The 17,032-nt window shown below is 47.4% G+C and overlaps 1 long non-coding RNA gene across 1 annotated transcript in view; it reads left to right on the forward strand.

Annotated features, from left to right (window-relative positions):
* Window positions 1-1,900: 1,900 nt before the first annotated feature.
* The window catches only part of LOC141579744 (uncharacterized), a 57,796-nt gene continuing 42,664 nt past the window's right edge, over window positions 1,901-17,032 (forward strand). Inside the window, exon 1 of the long non-coding RNA XR_012511640.1 lies at window positions 1,901-3,060. This is a non-coding gene — a long non-coding RNA (uncharacterized LOC141579744). The remainder of the gene's footprint in view (window positions 3,061-17,032) is intronic.

Consider the following 17,032-nt stretch of genomic DNA (forward strand, 5'->3'; position numbering starts at 1 on the left):
AGTGTATTTTTCAATCGAGTGAACTAATTTCAGAGTATTTTGGTGGAGAGTAGCAGGGTAGAGATGCCTGAGAGGGACTCACTGGGGAGGCCTTTCTGAGAGGGAGGAGAGTCTGGGTTGAGATGTAGATGCCAAGGTGGAGCCAGCCACGTAAATGTAGGGCAGTAGGCAGTCTAGGGAGCGGGACGGCAAGTACAAAGGCACTGAGGTAGGGATCGGCTCAGTGAGTCCAACAACAGAAGGGCCTCCTGGCCAGAAAGGAGTGAAAAAATGCCATCAGAGGGGTTAGCAGGGCTCCGAGTGCCCTGGTGATGTGTAGGACTTCACCTTGGGAAGCTGGGAGGTTTTTACGCTAGGAAGTGACCTGATCCAATTTGTTTATAAAGATCCCCTGTTGTCAAGGATTTGCTGCAAAATAGTGTGGGGGAGGGGAGAAGTGAGTTGGGGTCTAGTTGAAACAAGACTGGCCCTGAGCTGCTAAGTATTGCTGCTGGGTGGTGGGGGGTATTACACTCGCTTTGTTTTGTGTGGGCTTGAACGTTGCTGTGATAAATGTTTACAGAAGAATTCTTTAAACTGCAAAAGAAACAAAATGGGGAAAAAAGAATCCTTTAAACTGCAAACAGACAAAACCAAGCCATAGCAAAACACCCTCTCTGGCTGCTCTGGGGAACGGACTTGGGAGGGAAACCCAGCTGGAGGGTTTCTGTGATGTTTCTGGCAAGGCTCTGTGGGGCGTGGCTCAGAGGGCAGAAGACGTGAGGTCAGAGGGGGTGTTTTGGGGCCGAAGCCCATTGGACTTGCTGGTGGACTGGAGGTGGGGGTGAGGGAGGAGAGGGGTCAGCACAAAGGACTATAAGGCAAGTCATTATCTCCAAATGAGCCTCTTGCCGCTAGCTGGGGTTCGGCTGCTGAGCTGCACGAACTAGCTTATTGGTTGGAGGACGGGTATTAATCCCGTCTTTTATTTTCTCTATTTCCTGGTGCTTTGACCTGCAGGCTTTGCTGGTCCTGGAGGGACTGCCCCTCCCAGGGTTAGAAAGAGGTAACAACTGGCCCTTGAGCATGCTTTCCACATGCAAACCAACCCACCTGGAGCCCACAGCCCACAGCCCAGCGCCTCCTTTACCTACAGGGCTCTTACACTCAGGACGACCGTTCCCCGGCCCTAAGCACCCCAGGCCCCGGCACAGACAGCTCAGGACAGCCCCGACACCTCAGAGCCTGTGGAAACTCTTCCCCGAAGCCAGTCCTAAGCCCGCGTGCACTGCCTTGTCCGTTCCTTCCTGCGCATGAACCGTAATGAAAGCCCGTCCCTCCCCAGTGCCCGCCTCTCCCTCTGCCTCTGGACTGACCTGTGCTTCACCCCAGCCCCCCGCCGCCTCCATGTCCCTGCTCCCTCTGCTCTTGGAAACGGGAGTCTCAGACCGCATCTCCTGATCTGCTGGCCTGACCACACCTGGACAGTCACACAACTCACATTTGAAAACCCGAGGCGATTGCCTGGTGCCACTCAAGCAGGCATCAGAAGACCTCCCACCAAAATGGAACCCCCTCAGCAGTGGCGGCTGATGTCCTTCCTGGTCTGTCTGCACGGATCTGTGTCTGCCACCCACCTCCTGCTTACAGGCAGGTGTCTCAGAGTGGGCTGTGTTGTCCACCCATTATGTCTTACCAGGAGTAAACCCAGCAGGACTGCTCTTTTCCAAGCCCCCAGTTTAAGCCAAGTTGCAAAGGGGGAATTTGATGAAAGGAGAGATGCTCCATTGGTAAATGGTCCTTTCCTCTCTCTCTCCCCTGAGTAGGGGATGCAGGGCAGCCAGTGGGGCCTCCTCTGCCACCTGCTAGAGCCTTCCAGAAGAAGGAAGCAGTGAACGAGGGCTGCGGAAGGTACCTGAAAAGTCTCTCGTGCTCTTAAACAGGTCTGCTCGGTCCACAGGTCCAGGGGAGTGGTAGCTGTGTGGATGGTGCCCAGAGCTTATGGGGCCCTGGCTCTTCCAAGAGGGTGTGAAAAGTGGCAGGAGGTCAAGCAGTTACGGGAGTTTTCTTTCCTACAGGCTGTGTGACCTGCTGCCACGGCAGGAATACTCATGGTCCCCTGGTGAGAGCTGTTGCTGGATGAGGCTGCCCACTGAGGGTTCCAGCTCGCACGTCCCCACCCAGTCCCTGTGTCACAGGGCACGGCTTCCGGCCACATTCAGGGCAGAGCCAGGCTTGTGGGGAACTGGACCTGGTCACTGCTGCCAGAGGTTTCCATCCTCAGTCCCCAAGGAGCCAAGTCAGCCCATTGCTGCCAGGAAGCTTCACACTGCTTTGGGGATTAGAGGAAAAACACACACACACACACACACACACACACACACACACACACACACACCACGAAGCCAGCACCAGCGGGGAGTAACCTACCGAGGAAACTGATCAGGTACCGTCCTGGGGGCACGGAGGGCCGGGTCTGAAGCTGCCCCCTCCCCCCGGCGTGGTGTCCAGTGAGCCCGCCCTGCCCGGGGTGATGGGGTCAAGGCCAAGGCACGACCCGCGCCTGCCTGACGCGCCCTCTGAAGCCAGCCGGCAGCAGCAGTTGCTGGGCAGCAGCAGCGGCTGAGCTCTGCCCCGGGAGCTCTCACACAGCCGTCCAACCAGCCCTTGTCGCACAAGCCACTGCTTCTGACAGGCGGCCGCCGCAGGGCAGGCGCCGGCCACCGGGCAGGTGTGGAGCCTCCATCCTGTGGCCCCTTCTACCATTTTCCTTCCCCCTCACCCCCACCCAGCTGACTCCCCAGAGACCCGGCCCGAGGACCGATTCATCCCGAGGACCGACAAGATGCGGGCTGGTAGAGCCGGCTGCTTGGAGCCGAGGCTGGGATCCCAGACGCTCCCTCCTCGTGGGCCCCTCGCGCAGTTAGCCTGACTTCAGCAGAAACCCACAGCGGAGGACCCGGAGCTGCGCCAGCACCTGCAGCTGAAGAATTCAGAACCACAAGCAATGGGTCTAAATTGGCAGGTTTCGTGCAATCCCGCCAGTCTGCGAGCGTACGGCTGCCACGGGTCACGTAAAACGTACGTAGCTTTAATACACAGCTTCGTTTGCGGGACTAGCCGTCTGGGTGCAGATCATCAAAGGATGGCTCTGGGTGGAGAATTTAATACAAGAATCCAGCCGGGGCGGCCAAGCCATATATGTGCTAATGTTGCCATTTCCACCCTGGACTTCAGGTCAAGATTAATTTAGTGAAACATAATATTCACGATGCAGCAGATACATTCTGAGTTGGAGAGTCTTCTAGGGGCGGGGGAGCGGGTCCAGGAAGAGAGATGAGGCAGGGGTGGTTTTGCCAAATGGCAAAAGTGGGGCGTTCTCTGAGAGAGGGTTCAGTGGAGAGCGGTATTTTTCTTTGCCTCAACTACTCAACTCTGCTGTTTTGACACCCAAAGCAGCCCCAGATGGTACGTAAATGATGTTTCTGCTTCTAACAGAGATTTATTTGTGGATACTACATTGGTGTTTCACGTGATTTCACATTTTATGAAATCTTTTAATTTTTTTCCCTGCCATTTAAAAATGTACAGATAATTCTTAGTTCATAAGCAGCGCAAACCTAGTTGGCGGGCCAGAGCTAACCCACAGACCATGGTTTACCTGACCCTTGAGGTGGTGTAAGGATTCCCTCTACCCATCAGCCAGTTTCAACCAAAATCAACTCATGGACGGTCTTGTTTCATTTCTTTCCCCTATTCCTTCTCCCTTCCCCTGGATTCTTGGACGCAAATGTTGATCAACAAATTAGTTCATTCATATTCGTATTTCAGTGTTGATCTCCAAAAGAGGACTCCTATTTTAAGCATAAGACTACAATATCACTCTCACATCAAAAAATATTAACAATAATTCTTTAATGTCATAAAATATCCAATTGATATTCAGTTTTTTCAGCTGTCTCATCAATGTTTATTGTTACATGTTCTGAGTTGTTTCCCCTACAGTTTGTTTGTTTCAGTCAGGATCTGAACAAGTTCCCTGTATCACAACGGCTTGATGGATCTCTCGAGTTTCTTTTAATCTGTGAGTTCTCTTCCTCTCTCTGTTTTGTTTCTCTTTACACATTGTTTGTTAGAGAAATTGTGTTTTGTTCTCTGTGTTTTGTTTCTTAGAGTCTGCATTTTGCTGGTTGCATCCCGGAGCTGTGGTTGGACGTGTTGCTTTGTTCTGTGTATTTTCTATAGTGCAAGGATATTTTCTGCCCATTGGAAGTTAGGGAGAGAGGCTTGATGAGATTCAAGTTTTATTATGTTTTCAGTTTGTTTTTTGGTGCAATTAGGGTGGTGTTCTGTTCTTCCGTCAGGAGGCACATAGCCTGTGGTTGTTTCTCTCTTTGTACGTTAGCTGCCACTGATGATTGTTGCCTAGATCAATTCTCTCTCTGAAAAATAATTAGACTTTTTTAAAAAGCTGTTTTAGATTTACAGGGAAGTTGAGCAGCTAGTACAGACAGTTCCCACAGACACCCTCGCTGCCACCCACAGTGTCCCCTGTTACTAACATCCAGCGCTGGCCTGTACCTTTGTTACAACTGATGAACCAACATTGATAAATTCTTATTTAGTCTGTAGTTTACATTACGGTTCACACTTTGTTTTATATAATTCTGTGGTTTTGACAAATGCGTAATGACATGTATCCACTATTACAGGATCATGAAGAATAGTTTCAGTGCCTTGACAATCCCCTGTCCATCCACCCCTGCACCTCTAAATCCCTGGCAGCCACCGATCCTTTTACAGTTTCCATAGTTTTGCCTTTTCCAGAATTTCATGTAGTTAGAATCATACAGTAGGCAGGTAGACTTTTCAGATCGACTTTGTTCCCTTAACAACATGCATTTAAGTTTCCTCCATGTCTTTTCTGTGGTTTGATAGCTCATTTCTTTTTTGTTTCTGTTGTTTTTTTGGGGGGGGGGCATGGGTGATTAGGTTTATTTATTTATTTATTTTAATGGAGGTACTGGGAATTGAACTCAGGCCCTTGTGCATGCTAAGCACTGCACTCTACCACTGAGCCATACCCTCCCCCGAGATAACTCATTTCTTTTCATTGCTGAGTAGTATTCCATTGTATAGACGTACCATAGTTTGTCAATCCATTCATCTACTAAAGATTCCAATTTAGGGAAATTATGAATAAAACTGTTATAAACATTTGTGTGCAAATTTTTGCATTGACAGAAGTTTTTAACTTGGGCAAAACCCAAGGAGCATGATTTCTGAAATGTATGGTAAGAATATGTTTAGCTTTTAAGAAACTGCCAAACTGTCTTCCAAAGTGGCTGTATCATTTTTGCATTCCCACTGGCAATGAGTGAGAGTTCCTCTTGTCCCACATCCTTGCCAGCTTTTTAGATTGTCACTTTTTGGGATTTTGGCCATTCTAATAGGTGTGCAGTGGACTCTCATTGTTGTTTGAATTTGCATTTCCATAATGACATGATGTAGAGCATCTTTTCAGATCCTTGTTTGCCATCTGTGTGTTTTCTTTGATGAGCTGTCTTTGCCCATTTATAAATTGAGTTTTTTTAAGTTGTTGAGCTTTAAGAGTTCTTTATAGATGATAGACACAAGTCCTTTTTCAGATTTGTGTTTTGTAAACATTTCCTCCAAGACTATAGTTTGTCTTCACAATGTCTTTCACAGAAGTTTTTAATTTAATAAAGTCCAGTTTATTTGTTTTTTTTCTTTCTTGGGTCACGCTTTTGGTGTTGTATCTGAAAACTCATTACCAAAACCAAAGTCATTTAGATTTTTTTTCCTTTGTTATTTATGAAAACAACAAGTTTTACATTTTGTATTTTACATTTAGGTCTATGGTCCATTTTGAGTTAGTTTTGTGAAGGGTGTAAGGTCTGTGTCTAGATTCATTTTATGTGGATGTCCGGTTGTTCCAGCATCATTTGTTGAAAAGACTATCTTTTCTCCATTGTATTGCCTTTGCTCCTTTGTCAAAGATCAAATGACTGTATCTGTGCGGGTCTACTTCCAGGCTTTCTATTCTGTTCCATCAATCTGTCTATTTTCTCACCAATTCCACACTGTTTTGATTTACTGTAGCTTTACAGTAAGTATTGAAATTCAGGTAGTATCAGTTCTCCAGCTTTATTTTCCTTCAGTACTTTGTTGGCTATTCTGGGTCTTCTGCTTCTTCATAAAAACTTTAGAATCAGTATTTTGGTATCCACAAAATAACTTGCTGGAATTTTGATTGAGATAGCATTGAATCTATAGATCAACTTGGGAAGAATTGACTTAATAATATTGTCTTCTTATCCATAAATCTGAAATCTCTCTCCATTTATTTAAATTTTCTTTGATTTCTTTCATCAAAATTTTGTAGTTTTCTTCAGATAGATCCTGTGCACATTATGTGAGATTTCTACCTAACTATTACATCTTTTGGATGCTAATGTAAATAGTATTGTGCTTTTCATTGCAAATTCAATTCTTCATGCTGGGGCAGGCCCATTCATTTTTTTAGGAGTTGCAGAATGGTGATATTCTATCATTCATTCTTCATTTATTAGCTGACACTTCTGTATAAAAAATTTCCCATCATCAACTCTTTGGGTATTCAGAGGACTGGATCCTTTAGGAAAGAACATATCTTTATGTGATACTTTCTTTAATTATTATTATGAAAGATATTTTGTGTTTCAATCTATTGTACTTAGTATCCTTGTTGGTGCAAACTGTCTCTGTAGCACTGGGGCCTTTTCAGCTGACATCTGACATGACCCGTGGTCTTTGATAGTTTCTGTCCTTATGGGATGAAATGGTCCAGGCTCATCTTATACACATCCCTTCTCTGACCTGTTACCAGCCATTTCTTCAAGGAGCCCAGGTTCCTTTTAATAGGAAATGGTGTTTCATGGGGGAGGGTATAGCTCAGTGGTAGACCGCACACTCAGTATGCACGAAGTCCTGGGTTCAATCCCCAGTACCTCCATTAAAAAAAAAAATCTAATTACACCCTCCCCCCCCCCAAAAAAAAACAAAAAAAAAGGGGGGGAAATGGTGTTTAGATGCCACTGAAATGCACATCTGTTTGGAATTATACATTTCATTTGTTTAAGATTAAATGTATCATGAACTTATACTGATACATTCAATTTAGAACAATGAGGTTTTCACATAGTCCTGTTGGTTTTGTAACGTTTTCCTTTATTCCATGCTAAAATTGCTTTATTACACAGTACACATACAATAGCGTCAGAATATAATACCACTGTTACCACCACCAATATATTTATTGAAAACAGTTTTTTTTCTTTTTCTTTTCTAGCCCCTGCCTTTAGAATGTAATAGCCCATTAGAGAGATACAATAAAATACAGTGTTTTAAAGTTTCCTGATCTCGGTCCTGTTTGTGTGGTTATGCCACCAAGAGGTTGTGGAGTGAAGTTTATTTGTTTCCATTTGGTTTTGCTTTTTAAAAGTTTAGGCATTTAAAAATTGCTACACACATTTGTCTTTTCATATTTTTGCCAGTTTATCTCTGGAATGAGTTCTTAGAACTGGGATTGCTGCTTCAAAGGGCAAATACATATGTAATTTTGCTAGATACTGCCAAATTCCCCTCAGCAGGGGTTGTACCATTTTACATTTTACTGGCAAAAAGAACCTGAATCCCCATCTTAAAGGTTCATCCTTTACATTTGTAAAGCGTGTGAAGTGTTTTCTTACAACATATTTTATTTTGTTCTGGCAACAGCACTGGAAGTTAGGTATCATTCTCACTCTGACTTTATAGATGAGGAAACTAAGGCCCCAGAGAGCCAGAGTCCTGCACATGACAGAGAATGAGCTGATTGGAGCCCCAGTTCCACGCTTGGCCATAGAGCATCCTTGGGCAAGACGTGGAGTCCTGCCTCTGGTGCCCAAGTGGCTCTCTGCTTGCCAGCCTCGGAGTTTTCTTTGTGGCTGTGGAAATTTGCCAAGCATGTCCCAGTGCAGATCGGAAGTGTGGGATAGTTATTACGCTCTGGGGTGTCCCCCAGCCCATGGGAACGGGAGCCCCCAACGTCCTTCAGTGGCACAGGATGCCTCTGGTGAGAAGGAGCCCACGGGCACATCCCTAACCGGCTCAGTAGCTCACCTGTCAGTGGCTTTCCCTTCCTTTCTGCCTCCCCCTCTCCTTCTTCCTGGGATCACCTTCCAAGTGACCACACCAGACCCAAGTCCCCGGTGTGGGCGTTGTTTCAGGGAAACCCAAACCAGACAAACAGTAACAGCATCTGCCTGGCCCTGAGCCGGGCTGAGTCATGCTCCAGGCACCTCAAGGTCCCAGCTCGGTGGACTGTAGCTCCAGCTCCCTGGGGCTGCAGCGCCCCCATGGGGCCACCCCATGGCCGATCCCTGGCCTTTTCCTCTATCCATGGTCACACTGCACTCTTGGAACAGATGTGATGGGAAATTTGGCTCTATTGAGGACTTCCCTGTTGGTGCCTCATCCTTGGTCTCCCCAGACCATTGCTTTGTGAGCTGAAAGATTTTGTCTGAAATTGGACCATCACTGGTGGGGAGAGTGGAGGGCTAAGTTGTGGCCCTGGACTGGCCTCAGCATTCTTTGGTTTAGAAGACACTTGCTCAGGACGCCGTCGTCTTTCCTTGATGTCTGGAAGGGCACCACTGGACACAGGGTCTTATAGGTCCAAAACCTGGGAAGGGGAAGAAGACGCCGGTACCTGCTGGCGATGCAGTGCAGTTGCCTAGGTGGCCCTGATGGCCTCGATGCCTCGGCCAAGGCCGTGTGACCCACGGGCCAGCTTGACGGAGGCTGCTTAACTCAGGGAGGAGCCACTTCTCCAAGGCCCCGTCACTCGCTCATCTTCCATGGCCTGGTCTGGGTGGGTCCCTGGGGGGCTACACACTTGGGCCCTTCATACTCATGGGACCACTCCTCGCCTGGGCCTCACTGAGCACTTTTTCATCCTCCCACAACCATCTCATATAAACCGTTACTGCAGAGGCCAAAGTGCCCCTCAGGAGAGCTCCAGACTCAGTCCCCTCCACCCCTTTGGTAAGAAGAGGAGAGAAATGGGCTAGGTGAGGTGCAGGACTCGCCCTCCACACACAGCTCTTGGTGCTTCCTTGTTCCACTTTCAGCTGGAGTCTCCTCTCCTGCAGAGCCTGAGGGTGAGGGCATGGCCCTTGGCTATTGCCCTCCTTCATTCATTTACTGGACAAATGGCAGAGGGCAAGAGGCCAATGCCAGTGAAGAAGAGGCTCAGAGCTCCTGGTCTGGAGGGGGTACACGTACCTGAGTCCACATCAGATGCAGGGCGAGGGTGAGGATGCGGGAGTGGGGGCCGCTATGGAAACGACAAGGGCGGAGCTTTAAAGAAAAAGAGAGGACAGAAGGGGGTTCCTGGGAGAAGTGACAGCTCAGCTGAGGGTGAGGGGTGAGTAAGACTTAGACACGCCCAGGGGAAGGACAAGGGAGAAGAGGGTCCTGGGAGGAACCTCTGGAAACTCTGGAGGCAAGGGAGGAGCCATGGGCATTGAAGATGTAAGTTGTGGTCTGCGTGGTTATAGTTAATGGAACTGCAGGTGGATTCCTTAGCAGTCCCACAGCAGTCTCTGGGTGGCCAGGTTTTGGAAATCCAAGTCTGTGACACGATCATCAATGTCGCAGGTCCTGCCTCCTTATTGTGCCTGGTGTTACCCGCCCCGATACTTCCCACGTAGGCAGAAATGCCTGTCTCTAGGGGGTCTTCACATGTCTTCTCCCAGCCTGGTGGGAGCCACCGTGGACCAAAATCTGATAGTGACTGGTGTACCAGGGAATTCTGAGTGCTAGCCTGCCAGTTAAAGGCAACATAAAAAATGCAGATTAAGCCGTGATTTGATTATAGAAAACTGTATCTGGGAAGAGAGAGAAAGGGAAAAATGTTTCTCGAGTGTTTAAGAATCTGAATTTGCCTTTGTTTACTAGAATAAAAAGTTGGCTGTGAGTTAATGGGCCAATAATGACACTACATCTCCATCAGCATGTTCGGTGGGAGGGGCCAATAAACAAAAATAAAGATCTTTGTCCCCAGATCAAATATATCCTGGACCTGCTTGATGGGGGTTAATAAAATTAGTGAGTAAGGCAAATGAGCAGCCAGCCTGGAGCAAGCTTCTGGATTTTGTGCAGGAGAGCCCTGAAAATAAAACTTTGCGGCCCATTTTCTCTCGCCCGCAGCTGACAGTGAGCCCGCCCCACCATCCCTGTCCCCTTTTGCTGTGTGGACACAATCTCTCCAGACTGTCCGGGGCACGCGGAAGCACATCTGACTGAAACTTTGTGATCAACGAGTTTCTAAAAATTGCAAGCCTGTGTTATTGGTGGTCTGCCCTAAGCCTTTTCCCTAAGGTTTCTCCTGTGTAGAAATAACAATGGTCCTTTGACTTGGCTGTTAACGTCCTAATGAGTTGCCTAGAACAATGAATCAGTGTGGATATGAAATTCAGGAAGTTTGATGTGAACTTACGTGCGTCACATCATCTTCACATTTCACAGGCATTTCCCAGAAGCCCGAGTTTCATTCTTTTCTCTTTCTCATCTCATTCATTCATGCCCATGACACCAATGACCATCTAGACAGAGATGAATTAATTCCCAGTTTGTATCTCTAGCTCCCATCTCTTCTCTGCACATCCCCAAACAGCTATTCAGCGTCACCCCTTGGATGTTTCTCTGCCACCCCATCCTGCAGATCCGGTCCGCTTCTGGTGAAGGAGACCACAACCTTTAAGTTACACAAATCAGAAGCAGGGGAATCCATTCTGACGCACCCCTCCCCCTCGTTCCCAGAAATCTGTTTGTTCCCAGTGCTTGTGTATTTCATCTCCTGCATGACACTTGCATCCAACCCCTTATTCCATCTGTTCTCCTCCGACTTTCCCTGTCTCAGTACCAACCACTTACGGCTAACTAGCTTCCTAACTAGTCTTCCTCTGCTTCTGCACTTCTTCGACCCATCCTCCACGTTGCCACCTAAACATTATTTCTGTGTGTGAACCCACTTGAGTTACCCCTTCTTCAGACCTTTGATGGGTTCCAATTGCCTTTCGGATAAAGACCGGTTCTTGAAGGGGACTCCCGGCTCCAACGCGTCGCGTCCTGTCTGCGCGTCTCCTGGCTCTTCCTGCTCAGGAGACCCCCGTGTTCTTCACAGCACATCCCAGGGCTGGGACCCTGCCCCACTCCGTCCTTGCCCAGGCTGCTCCTGTGGCCTCCCTGACCCCAAGCATCCTTTGTGTCTCAGCTCAGGCATGTCCCTTTCTCGGTCACACCTTCCCTGGCCCTCAGCTTGGAGCAGGTGTCTGGTCACCTGCTCTCAGAGAGCTGCTCCGTCTGTGCTAACACTCAGCCCAGCTTGGGGTTATATATTTGCATGTGTCATCGTCCAATCCCATCTCTCCCTCACTAGCCCAGAGCAAGACCAGGCACCATGTCTGTTTTTACCACTGGACCCACTGCCACTTGCACAGTGCCTGGCACCATGTGCCTGCCTGATACATGCAGACTGAGTGAATAAAGCAAACCAATCACCTCCAGAAACGGCCTCTGAAGTCTGTGCTAACACACCAGAATCATCTAAAATAGGCATCTCTGGAAAAAAGTGTGTTAGACTCCATGAAGAAGAATTCTAACAGAAGAGAACACTCTGAAACTTTAAGGCACACATCCTAGGGAGACGGAGTCTAGAATGAATAGCTTGTCAGTTTAATGACGAGTTTGATGTTTCCTTTCCTGTAGGACTGTGACTAATGTAACAGGACTGTAGATATACAGTGTTTGTGCCTTACCTTTTGCATTTATCAGTTTTTGTGGAAGTAAATCTTGAATCCTGAGCTTTCATTGAAGTTGAGGCTGAACTGCAGTGACATCACGGTGATAACGATGTGGAATATTTACGACTGAGCTCTTTGGTGTGCGCACTTGTGATGTCCCTTCTGTTCACTGTTACTCTAACGCCATGATAATTATTGGGCTGATGATTTGTTAAAACAATATAGACACACATTTCAGAAGAGACTTAGGTGCCATCATGTGATAACCTGCTCTAAGCAGAGAATGATGGAAACACTGAGATTTGCTTCCAGCGATTCAGAACTAATCCTGAACGAATAATAAACTAGGTCATACAGTTAGGTCTACAGAGAATAAGTGCATCCTCTGAGCCATTAAGACTTTGGAAACCAGTACAGCTTCCAAATGGGAGAAAGTAGTTAATTTCCTCTTACTGTGATGACCTCAGGGGAGCCTCAGTCAGATTTTAGAAATGTCACAAATAAACTGACACCGGTGTCCTGGATTAAACAAGGGTCAAGAACACAGCAGGATGGGGAGGAGCTCGTGTGACAGGTGTATCTGTGTGTCAGCCAGGAAAGAATTTGCAGGTACATTTTAAGCCTTCAATCTAGCATGTAAATCCCATTGACAGTAATAGGACTTGAACACCTGGACAAAGAGAGCAAAATGCAAACAAATCCTCAAGACAGAGTGTAAACTAGTTACGTAAAAGAAAATGGACACAGGGATTTGCTAGGTGGGTCTAAGAGGGGGAAGACATTAATAAGCATCACCTATTAACAAGTGGGTCCAAAACCATCCTCTCAATCCTCTTAGTGCTGACAGATGTGACGTTACTCTCCGAGCAGTGTGTGTGACCAAGGAAATACACTATTCCTGATTTTTATGCTTGGAACATCTTATACACAAATGGATCTTTTTCAGGAATTGAACACACGGACTGACACAGCTAAATAAGGAAAGCTAGTACATTAATCTAGTTTAGCTCCAATTCACTGAGAGCTTCAGCTTCCTAATATTTTAAATAAAAAGAAAATCTCTCATTTTCATTCATCAGGCTGTGCCTATGCCATAAAGGCAAAATTTAATTCATTTTGGCCAAATTTTGACCATTTTGACTCATTTAGGAGGTCAAGGAAGTAGAAAGTGTTCGATTGATTTCTTTCCCCTGTGACGTCTCCAGGTCGCCTGTTAGAAGGGTTTGTAGCCATAAATCACACCTACTTCCTTGGCTATTATGTGCCTACTCTTTCATCCAAATCTCAGAAACGGAGGGAACGTCTTTGAAATAAATCTGAGAGTGTAGTTCCCAAACCAAGCTGATTAATAGAATTGCCTGGGGGGCTTTAAAAACATACAGATTCCTGGATCCCATCCCAGATCCACTGAATCAGAAACTCTCCTGACTGTGGGGCCAGGAACAAAGGTCCCCAGGAGATGCTGATGCAGTCAGCCGGGGCCAGCAACTGGAAGAAGCCCCAGCTTCTCTCCCAAGAGAGTGGCTGGAAGGAAATAATCCCAGGGCCACGTTTTAGAGGAAGGAAAAGTAGCTTTTGTGGCAGCAACTGAGTTTTATCTCTAAGTCCAATTCAGAATCTTCTAGGTCCTTAGAGCATTTCCGGGTTCTTTACTTGGGAGCAATTCCGGCCCAGTGTGTACCTGGACATCCAAGGCTGCAGTGTTCCTTGGGTGGCTCTGGGTCACTGCCTCCTGGAAGGAACATTCTCCTTTATCTGCTCGGTGCTGCTTCCCCGGATCCAAAGCATCCTCGAGGCCCAGCCAGAGACCCACCCCTTCCACGAAAACAGCAATGACTACATTAGCTTCTTCTCCCTCTGAGAATCCCCTGGGCTAGTCAGAGGCATATAATTTAACACTTAATTGTTTTCTAATTGCTTCCGATCTGTTCTGTTCCCTCACCCTATTATAAGCAGCTCAAGGGTGGAGACCGTGGTTCCTCACAGTGCCTTTAACAAGGCTGGTTGCCTGCCTGGCTCATCCTTGGGGCCCCAGAGCCTCAGACTGCCTGGGAGTTGGCTTTCCATGAATATTTGTTGAATTAATGAATTTGGTGATGGAATGCTTATTGGAATATTTAGTCAGAAAACCACAGCCTGAAAACAAACTACCCAGAATGCGCTCCATTCTATTCTATTCAATCAGCATTTAGTAGAGATGTGACAACCGCCTCCTGTGTACCAGGCTCTGTCCTTCGTGCTGGGGGTACAGCAATAAATGTCCCTCATCGCGTACTAAGTGCTCACTTTTAAAGGAAGGTAAATGTAAAGCTTTTGAAATGGTTCTTCCAGGTCCCAGAAACCATGAGAAACAGGGACAGAGATCGGCTCAATCAGAATCGATCAGGTTCAAAGTAGCCCACTACTAGAGAGATCTGTAGTGACAACTAGGTTTCGTCCCTTCCACAGCCTCCCTCACCACACTGTCCGCGTGCAGAGGCACCATTACTCATTTTAGGTTTGGTCTATTTTGTGTTAGATGTTTTCCTCTTTGATAGCACAAGCAGAACAGGACCAGGTCTTGCCCGTTGGTCACTGGTGTCCTCTGAGCTCATCTCCTTGCGTGACAGGATTCCAGAGCCCAGATGTCAAGACTTCACTCTGGGCGAGTTGATCTGAAACCATCCAAGACATGGTGATTTGGTCTAATGGGATAATGGCGTTAGTTCTGCAGAAACAAATTCTCTTTTTCTATTCAAAGTGATTTCTAAAACGTGGTGACTCTGTCTGTCCCTTCCTGCCCCCGTGTCTCACCTGGAAGTGCTGTTTTTCTGCACACTCGCTGAAGTCAGCAGCAGGCATTTCCCCCTGACCCGATGCCACCTTCCTCAGCACGTGGCTTCAGCTGCTCTGGCTTGTGGTAATTACCGAACCAACTGATTGCGGGAGAAGCAGCCCACAGAGATTTCTACTGCCAAGTAATTAGGGCCAGAGAAGTTCCACAGACCATTAGTGTCACTTTGGGGAACAGGATTTTACAAACATTGTGGCAGGCACTTGATTTGAAGTTCTGTGTCTTTTCAAGTAGGAATGAATATCAGAAAAAGAGAGGAAGGGATGGAGACATGAAGGGGAAAACAGAGGGAGAGAAATTCATCCAATAAGGATGAGGAGGAAAGGGAGCAAAAGAGAGAGAGAGAGAGCCCTCGGTTGGGGCAGTTTTCCATTTATTAAAGAAGACAGCCAGTGTGTTCACTTAAAGGATCAATGAGTTGTTTTGACCCTGTGGCTATCCCTGAATAAAGGAGTGATTGTCACACGGGCAGGCAAGTTGCTGTCCAAGTGACACCACCCATAGGTCTCATGTCGGCTTCCCTAGGTTGGCAGCCTGTTGCTCTCAGGGTGTCCCTGAGTCCCTGGCCTCTGGTGCTTCATCCACTCCTTTCTCTTCAGGCGTCCAAGCCATTCTTCCCAGCAAAGGTGCCTTGGTGAAGTGTTGGTAATTACTTTGAGGCATTAGTAAAAGGGACTCGGTTCCCATAAATGGTCTATCTCATGAGGCAGGGATGAGATGGGGCTCAAAGAGGCAGGGAAGTGACTTGTTTTCCACTATAGTGCTCAAAATACATTCAAATATATCAGTTTTCTGGTTTCCTTGGATAGAGGTGCCACATCATTGTACCAGGGCCAAAGTCAGACCCATCCCTGGCTAGGGCCCAGCGCGGATTTCTGATTTGGTGTTATTCTGGTTTCTGTACCCCTGGATTTCCTGATTTGATGTCATCCAACATTTCCAGTAAGACAAATTATTATATGACAAAATGAACAAGGCTTCATTTTTAAGCCTTTGTAAAACCTGATGATAAAACAAGTCAGAAAAATAAAATGATGACTGTGCAGAGACTTTTGTTGTAAAAACTGGGTCACTTTAAGAGACCTCAGAAATCTTGGGTTAGGTGCCCCCAATTTGGCTGTCTATTTCTCTCTTCATTCTAATTTATATGTCTCTAACATATGTATCTATCATCTGTCCATATCTAATCTGTCAATCACTTTTCTATCCATCATCTATAGATTCTAATTTATGAGCTGTCTATCACAAGTCTAAATTATCTATCTATCTGTCTGTCTGTCTATCTATCTATCTACCTACCTACCTACCTACCTACCTACCTATTTTTCTAGTACTTGTTTGCTCACAGCAAGCTGTCCCCCTGGTTCTGGGCGATTCTGCACAATGTCCTCACATCACATCTCAGAGTGCAGCAACGGTCCATGATCCTTATTCCTCCAGACTGGGGGCTTGTTCCTGTGTTTAGGCTTCCTGAAAATTCTGAAAGCCGAGGCCCAGCCAATCAGCACCTCGGTGGGGGTCGTGCTGGAATTGCCTCCGCTCGGGAACAACCTGTTAGTTCCCCAGCTTGAAAACAATTCTACTTGTGAAGTTCCTGCCGACAGGCTGTTGCCTAGCGTGGTGCCAACAGCAGCCGGCAGGTGACCTCCAGGGGCGTGGGGGCTGCCCTGGGGTGGCAGGAAGTTGGAGGGGCCAGGCCTCGTGCCTGCTAATCCTCACACTGGGTGCACCGGGGCAGCCCCGTTGTGTCCCGAGCCCAGCTCTCCCATCGCCTTTTCTATGAAGCCTCCTCCAGCCGCCTGAGGTGGGGGCACTTCCCCGGCTCCCCGTGGCACTGTGTCCTTCTGTCTCCAGCTGTGCTTGTGCGGCGTCTGTGCGTCATGTTCCTGTGACGCACCCCGGGCCGCGGCCCCAGGATGGGGGCTGTGCTTCTCAGCTTTGTTTTCTGAAGACTGGCACCAGGCTCAGGTCCGCGCTGCAAGGCTTTTTTTTTAATTGAAGTAAAGTTGATTTACAACATTGTGTTGGTTTCTGGTATACAGCATCGTGATTCAGTTATGCTTATGTATTATTTAGTGTTTGTTGCATGAACAAATGAGGCATAAATTAACAACTGGACCAGGGCGGTGGGGGGAGGGGGCTGCTGCTGGCAGCGGACTCCTCCCTGATAGTGGTCACATGGTCATGGCCTGCTCCAGGACTGTCACCTGACACTTTGGTTAGGTAGCATGGCAAAGCTGTGACCTGACCTCAGGCAATCCTGCAGTTGCTAGGGGTCTGTGGCACCTGTTGTCTTTCTGGAAAGGTCCAGAGAAGTAAAAGTAATAGGCTCACTCTTTCCTGGCATGTGGGGTTGAGGGGGAGGGGAGGG

The sequence above is a fragment of the Camelus bactrianus genome, chromosome 14 (assembly GCF_048773025.1).
Source record: "Camelus bactrianus isolate YW-2024 breed Bactrian camel chromosome 14, ASM4877302v1, whole genome shotgun sequence".
NCBI classification, from domain to species: Eukaryota; Metazoa; Chordata; class Mammalia; order Artiodactyla; family Camelidae; genus Camelus; species Camelus bactrianus.